This window comes from Macaca mulatta, chromosome 17 (assembly GCF_049350105.2).
Source record: "Macaca mulatta isolate MMU2019108-1 chromosome 17, T2T-MMU8v2.0, whole genome shotgun sequence".
Classification (NCBI taxonomy): domain Eukaryota; kingdom Metazoa; phylum Chordata; class Mammalia; order Primates; family Cercopithecidae; genus Macaca; species Macaca mulatta.
In genome coordinates, this window is record NC_133422.1 from 104504298 (window position 1) to 104512609 (window position 8312).

Sequence of the window (8312 nt, forward strand, 5' to 3'; positions counted from 1 at the left end):
GGGTGTGAACCTTTGGAGAACCTAAGTCAACCCACTGAGTAGGAAGTGGAAGTTGAGGTTCCCTTTTTTCCACATGAATATCCAGTTCCAGCAAGATTTCTGAAAATAACTTACTTTCTGCCACGATGCTCAAATATGCTTTATTCTCACCAAATTTTGGTCTGCTGGTTCTACCAATCACTGAAAGAGAAATGTTGAAGCCATGGAATTGTCTTTGTGGATTTTGTCTGTTTCTCCACCAGTTAGGTCATTTTCTTCATGTATTTTGAAGCTCTGCTATCAGGTGCACACATATAGAATTACTGTCAGTTTTTCCCTGTTCTTCATTTGGATAATTTCTATTGTCCTGCATCCAAAGGCACTATTCTTTTCTTCCGTCATATCCAAGCTGTTGTAAGCCAGTCCGGTAAATTTTTTTATTTCCCATATTATATTTCTCAGCTTCAGAATTTGTGTTTTATTCTTTTTAATAGTTTGGATTTCTTTTGTTAAAATCCCCAGCCATTCACCATTTTGTTTCTCTTTTGCTTCAAGTCTCTGAAATATCAGCTGCTTTAAGTCCTTGTCTGCTCATTCCCACATTCCCACCACATCCAGGTGGGTCTCCACTGACCTTTTCCCCTCCTGGTTTTGGTGAACATCTCCCTGCTTCTTTTCACCTCTAGCGATTGTTTTGATCGTGCATTTAACATTATAGATGCCATCCTGCTGAAATGCTGGACTCTGGCATTGGAGCTATGTGTGTCTCTGAAGTCCTTCTCTTTTTTCTCTCATATGGACATCAGTCAGATGTAAGGGCTGCTGAGTTTTGCTTGGTGGGCGGTGAATTTATTGGTAGGACTGGCTGACCTTCGCAGGCTTCCATGCAAGATTAGCTGGAGAAGTCCCCGCATAGCCCTGCCTTGCAGCTGAGCAAGACCCGTGCATGGCGCATGTCGTTCTGTGTCTCTGTTGAATGCGGGTGAGCAGTGCGGTCTCCTCATCCTTCCATGTGCGTTACTCTGGACTCTCCATTCTGCTCAGAGTGTTGTTCCTTGTTCTCCACGAGGCTCAACGGGGCCTCTCTGCAGATTTCTTCAGATCCTGTCAAACACCCAATGCAAACCTTGCCACCTCCTCACACACCCCAACCTCTACCCTCTGTCCTCAACTCCATGAGGCCACCGTGCTGTGCATGGGCTCCACCCGCTCATGCCACAGTCCAGCAAGAGCCCCTCAGCGATCCCACAGCACACCCCATGCACCCCCCAGGAATCCTAGCCTTGGCTGCGGTCCTCAGTGTCTGTAAACAGGTGCTTCATGCATTCTGTTCAGTTTCTAGTTGTTGATGTGGAGAGGGATACTTCAGCACCAGTACTCTGTTGTGTCTTCCCAAATGGGCCCTAATTAGTATTTTCTTACTTTCTGGAAACTAAAGTTTGGCCACTTACTGTGTTTTCCTTTTTCTTCTTTTTTTTCAGACTTTCAGGAAGCTCCTCGGAAGTGAATCAGATAATGAAACAGAACAAGATCCGCCCTTGTGAGTTGCTAATTTGATTGCCTTTTTTCATCACCTTAATTTTAATTTTATTATAAAGTGTGTAGGCAACGCAGCTGAAAACTGTGAAGCCACAGGAGCTTAAGCGATAGATTCTATTCCTTCCATTTGACTCCACTGTCATCATTCCACTTCACATCCCTATCCCGTCCTACCTGGTCTCACAGTGACTGTCGAATCCCCCTTAGCCTGCATTCTGAACAAATGCACCTAGTTGGATTCCTCTCTAATCCTTGCAAAAACAAAACAATAGAAACACCTTTTGCTCATGTTTCTACCAACGTAAGCACTGCCTGCGAGCTCTGTGTGCCTTATTTGTGTTGTGCCCTCTGCAGTGCCCAGCAAGATGCCTGATCCGCAGTCGGCAGACAGCAAACACCTTCAAGGCTCTGTTTGGTCAGGGCAGTCTTTAGATGAAAACCCTGCTCAGTGAGGAAACCGCAGTCCCACCAAAACAGGGCATTCCAGGAGCTTGTCCGTGTCAGCACAGACCTTCGCCTCTGCACAGAGTGTTGTGTTCCTCTCTATCTAGGCCATTTTTCTTTTCCAATGGCACCTTTAATTTGGATTTGGGAGGGGTTAAGATGCTGGCAGCTCTTTGTTCTTCGAGCTTATAGAACAATAACAGAGCTAGAGTATTCTGAGCAAGGTGATCTGCTGGTTGAGAACAATGATATGAGCGAGAAAGAGCAAATGTGTTTTAGTGTCAGCACTGAAGGACATTCCAAAGCCCTCATGCCTAGCTCAGACATAGGGCTCCACGCAGCTGCTGATCTTGTCCATTACTATATCAGTCAGGGTTCTCCAGAAAAACAGAACCAACAGGAGATGAGAGACAGGACAATTTTAAGAAATCTGCTCATGTGATTGTGGTGTGGCCGAATCCAAAATCGGTGATGCAGGTCAGCAGCTGGAAACTGAGGCAGGAGCCAGCGCCGCCGTGTTGAGGTGGAACGTCTGCCTCCATGGAAACCTCTGTCTTTAATAGCAAAGCCTATGGCTGACTGGGTGAGGCCCACCCACATTACAGAGTGTACTCTCCTTTACTTCAAGTTAACTGGTTGCAGACACTGAATGCATCCGCAGAAGACTTTCACAGCAACACCCAGATTCGCACTTGATTAAACACAGGTAAAGAATTGCTCATGGAAGCGTCCATATAAAGAAGTTTTAAAGGGATTGGTTTTAAGTTTCATGGCAAGAAATACAGAAGGTAATTAACGTACAGAAAATATTTACCCTTGGTCAGGTGCAGTGGCTCATGCCTGTAATCCCAGCACCTTGGGAGGCTGAGGCAGAAGGACTGCTTGAGGCTAGGAGTTCAATACCAGTCTGGGCAACATAGGGAAACCCTGTCTCTAAAAATAAATTTTTAAGTAGCTGGGCATGGTAGTGGACGCCTGTAGTCCCAGCTACTGGGGAGGGTGAGGTGGGAGGATCACTTGAGCACAGGAGGTCAAGGCTGCAATGAGCCATGATCGCACCATTGCACTCCAGCCTGAGCAACAGAGCAAGACCCTGTTTCAAAAAAGGATAGAAAAAAGAAAGAAAGAAAGAGAGAAAGAGAGAGGGAGAGAGGGAGAGAGGAAGAGAGGGAGGGAGGGAGAGAGTGAGGGAGGAAGGGAGGGAGAGAGGGAGAGAGGGAGGGAGGAAGAGAGGGAGGGAGGGAGGGAGGGAGGGAGGGAGACAGTGAGGGAGGAAGGGAGGGAGAGAGGGAGAGAGGGAGGGAGGAAGAGAGGGAGGGAGAGAGGGAGAGAGGGAGGGAGGAAGAGAGGGAGGGAGGGAGGAAGAGAGGGAGGGAGGGAGGGAGGAAGAGAGGGAGGGAGAGAGGGAGGGAGGGAGGGAGAGAGGGAGAGAGTGAGGGAGGAAGGGAGGGAGAGAGGGAGAGAGGGAGGGAGGAAGGGAGGGAGGGAGGGAGGGAGAGAGGGAGGGAGGGAGGGAGAGAGGGAGAGAGGGAGGGAGGAAGAGAGGGAGGGAGAGAGGGAGAGAGGGAGGGAGGAAGGGAGGGAGAGAGGGAGAGAGGGAGGGAGGAAGAGAGGGAGGGAGGGAGGGAGAGAGGGAGGGAGGGAAGGAGGGAGGGAGGGAGGGAGGGAGGGAGGAATATTTACCCTTGCCAGTCATCAAAGAAATGCAAATTCAAACAAGATTCCACTTTTAACTTTTCAAATGGATGAGATGTTGTTCTTTGTCTGATATTTTTAGACTCCTTATTGTCCCTAAAGTCATGTCCATGGACTGTCGTCCCTCACCTTTTCCATAACAACATTTCATCCCAAATTTCTTGGGTATCTTGATTTTCTGTCAAATTGAGGCAGGACAAGAAAGAGATGGGGTCCTGCAGACACGCGACAGAGCAACCCAGGTCCTGGTGGCATCAGACATCCAGGCACGTTCCTCCCCTACTTGCACCCCTTAACACGTAGACTGGGTCACGGAGCAGGAAGGGGTGGGGTTGCTCCTACATCTGCTGACAAAGCTGAATTCCTGACCATACAAGGAAGGACCTATCTGTCTCTTTGAATGAAACCTTCTGAGGTTACTGAAACCGGACTCTGGCGTTCCCTATAAGGACCTGAGCAGATCCAGCTGCCTAAAGACCAGAGGGACAGCAGCCTGACTCTCACGCCTTTCTCCTCATTTTAATGTCATCGTAATATTAAAATCACTGCCCAGGGTGGGGCTCCTCTGCCATTTTCTGATCACCTGATGCATGTTAGAGCATGAAGTCCCACTGTGCAAGCAAAGAGAAGACCAAGGCCTCACCTGAACATGCCTGGACGTCACTCCGTTCCCACCTCACCTTCCTGTAGATGACCTGCTGGGGGCTGGTGTCCAGATCCCTTTCCCACAGCTGCTCCGTGTACCCAGCCCCAGCCTGTGAGCCCGGCCTGAGAAGAATCTCTGCCTGGCCTGGTATCACCGTCCACTCACACCAGAGCCAAAGAACTCAAGGTCCAGTTGCAGTCACAAAATAAGCTCGTTTCTGAGCTTCTATAAAAAGCCAAGGAGGGAGGGGTTTTCAGTCACCGGGAGGAACAAGAAACCAAATAACCAAAAAGATGCAGCCGAGCCCTGGAGCTGCCGCACATCCAGCAGACATCATCAAACCCTTCGGGGAGCCAGGACAGAGGTCAGAACCCAGAACCCCAGGACGCCAAGATCGAGGTTCCTTCCCTCACCTAATTATTTTTAAAGTTGATACGATGTAACTGAAAACATTAAATTATATGTCACCTGCAGACACCAAAGCCATCCTGAAATGTAGGAATCTCTCAAGCCCTAGGCCGCCCTCGCCTGCCGCCTGGCTGTGCTGCCCACCTCCCTGGGCTGCGATCGTATATACGTGTGAGGATCTCAACAAGGTAATCCTGTCCTCAGCACACGCAAAGCCTTAGTTCACTGCACCCCTCCGGCGTACGGCAGGGCTATGGCACCCCTTAAAATTGTCCTTGATGAGATAAAGAATTGAAGGAAAAAAATCGGCAAAAACCTTTTTTCTTTTTCTTGCAAATAAAAAATATGACCAACATAGCAAGAGAAAAGAGTGGGAGAACAGAATCAAAGTAGCTTTAAAAATACATCATCTCCCAGAAGTCAGGAAGAACATGATTAGTATATATGACTATGCCAACACCAAACAAATTAAACTAATGCATGCTTTTAAAATACCGCAAACAAATTAGAAATCCATTTAAAAATATTTACAACATAGAAAACATATCAAGACCCAATTTCCTTTCTATACAAACACTACTCACAAATTGACAGAGGAAAAAAACTTAAATCACCTTACACAAAAATAAGCAAAGTTTAAAAACACAAACATTAAAATATGTACACATTTAACGTATCATTATAAAGGAAATTTAAATAAAAAGAAGACATAGGTTTTTACCTGCTAGATAAAAAACGAGATAAAGAGCTTGGCAATTTTCAGTAAGGCCAGGAATAAACAAACATCCTTCACTTGAGTGGAATTGGCTACAGCCCCCACCCAGGGCATTTTTACAGTAGGAATCAGTGATTCAAAATGCAAGTCCCCCTTATACTAGTGATTCCACTTACAGAAATGTACATAATACTTGATCAAGGCTGCAGGTATATGTTGTACAATGTTCCCTGCGGCATTTTCTGAAGCTGGAAAAACAGTTGGAAGGAAGCTAAGTGTTCACATATAGATGTCTGTTAAAATTATTATAGAACATCCTCCTAAGCAGCACACAGTCTTTTAAAAGAATGAGGTAGACATATATTTGCTGACATGGAAAATGGTCTAAGTAATATTCCGTGAAGGCAGGCAGCAAATTGCAGAAGTAGAAGAGCATCTGAGCAAACATTTCTGGAAGGATGCTCACCGAAAAATATCCAGAGTGATAAGCTTGCAGGGACAAGGCAGGGATTCAGAAAGAAATGTTACTTTTCACTTTGTGCCATTCAGTAACGTTTGAAACTTTGTCCACAAGCATACATACATTACTTTTATAATAAAAACTAACTTAAAACTTTTAAAAATTAAAACAATAAAACAGATATTGAAAGTATATTAACATACTGTTTTATTTTAAAAGCTCTGAATTTTGAGAAATGTCTTGGCCTGAAAGGCCATTAAGGGTGAAAAGAGACTATTGAATATGATATTTTTAGCAGAATCCCTTGTTACGTGGGATACCCACTACTATTAGTTGGGATAGAAAGATAAATATTAATATAGTTCTCCCGGCTGGGTGCAGTGGCTCATGCCTGTGATCCCAGCACTTTGGGAGGCTGAGGCAGGCAGATTGCTTGAGTTCGAGACCAGCTTGGCCAACATGGTGAAACCTTGTCTCTACCAAAAATATAAACAAAATAGCCAGGCATGGTGGCACATGCTTGTAATCCCAGCTACTGGAGGGGCTGAGGCATGAGAATCACTTGAACCTGGGAGGTGGAGGTTGCAGTGAGCAGAGATTGAGCCGCTGCACTCCAGCTTAGGTGACAGAGTAGACTCCGTCTCAAATGGAAGCCCCCCTTTAATATTCTGCATTATAATATTTACTAATATTTGCAACACTTTGATTCACCATTGAAGGCACTACTGAAGGCTCTTCACTACTGAAGGAAGAGATCTGTCATAGTTACTGGCAATTTATTTTACCACCGTACCTTAAATTTTACATTATTGTTCCCTCTTAAAAATGATACCGCCATCACAGTTCTTTCATTTTGCCAGATACGAACCTTTTATCCAAAGGGACTTTTGAAAATGATGTAGATTTTTCTTCTTGCAAAGCATATTCAGACTATTTGGGAAGTTGTAGATTTCTCTGAGGTGGACCTAGTTCCTTACTCCTGGAGCTCACAGTCTATTCCTAAGCTAGCCAGTCCATGGCATTGCACGTCTTAATAAATAAGATTTCAAATGGTGACTGTGATTCTTCATAGGAATATAAGAAGAGCAATCTCCAGTCATTTTTTCCTGCATTTCCTGCTTGTAGTCACAGTTCAATCAATCTTCCAACCCACTACTTCCAGGCTTAGCTCATTAGTTAATTTCTTTCCTGGGCCTGGCACTTCTTTATTTCTTCTACTTCAATCCCCCAAAAGAGTTGAAGGTGGAATAAAGAAAAAATAGGAAAACTATCTCCACCAATGACCTGACTCACCTCTTATAAGAAATCAATTATAAAGTATTTTAGGCAATTAAAAATATAAAGCATTATTTTAGATGTGCCCATCAGCAGTGACTGGTTCACAACATTTTATTGAGATTGAAGAGCCTGGAGAACACACCACGTAGAGCACATTAAAAGGCCCACCATCCTCTCCTGAGGGAGGAACAAATTCTCTGGAGAGGGGATTCCAGAATAATCCACTTACCCACCTCACTCCGGCTCCCAGGGTGAGAGTCACTCACAGAAGCGGCAGAACATTCGCATAGCATCTGCTTTAAAGGTAGAAAATATCTCATAAAATAATTTTAATTATAGACTTAAGGAGGATTTTTTGTTGTTTTTTTTTTTTCCTCCAGTGATTTGGAAAAATTAAAATACGTTTTTCAATTTGGCAAAGGTAACCTGGAAGTTCTCGGCATGTCATACAAGGTGTAGACAGTTTCATATTTGATGTTGTGTTTTCTTGGGAAGATACAGATGAGAAAGAAAGACCTGACAATGTGCTCCATGCCCAAACCGACAGGTTCAATGAAGCTCAGCGTCCACGCGCCCCAAGAGGAGTGTGGGTGTCCTCACAGTGTCCATTGATCGGAAACCCAAGGGAAATGGGGTGAGGATGAAACAGACTCTTCATAATTCCCCACAGCATGAAAAAAAAAATGTTTGTTACGATAGGAAAATTAAATGAAATGGGCAGGTTTTTCACCACATTAAAAGAGTACTAATAAAAGCCACGAGCACTTGTGTTAGAACTCCGCCGGCAACAGCTGTGTCCAGGCAAGCTCGTCTCTTCGTGGCAGCACTCAGACTGTCTCTACCACCTGGCGTGTTGAGTTTGCACCCCCCAGTCCGTCCTTCAGTTTGGATCACGGTCCTTGGAGACTGCTCTCCTAGTCGCCAGAATTCTTCTGAAGCAATGGTGAAAGGACTCTGCGCGTGCCTTTCTGCCAGCAGCCTTTCAGGGCTTCGCCTCTCCAGCAGACCTTGGCTGTTTCTCTTCCCCTAATCCCTCCATTTCCTCCCAGCACTGCCTTTTCCCATCTGTGGTTCAGAATCCGTGGGTCTACAGAAAACTTCAGCAGAAGTCAAGGATGTAACTGGGTGTAAAAGACCCAGTCGCGTAC

The 8312-nt window shown here is 45.3% G+C and overlaps 1 long non-coding RNA gene across 1 annotated transcript in view; it reads right to left on the reverse strand.

Moving 5' to 3' along the window:
- The window catches only part of LOC144336195 (uncharacterized), a 43310-nt gene extending 38826 nt beyond the window's left edge, over positions 1 to 4484 (reverse strand). Inside the window, exons 1-2 of the long non-coding RNA XR_013407734.1 lie at positions 4301 to 4484; positions 2777 to 2895 (exon numbers count right to left, since the gene is read on the reverse strand). This is a non-coding gene — a long non-coding RNA (uncharacterized LOC144336195). The remainder of the gene's footprint in view (positions 1 to 2776; positions 2896 to 4300) is intronic.
- Positions 4485 to 8312: the final 3828 nt, after the last annotated feature.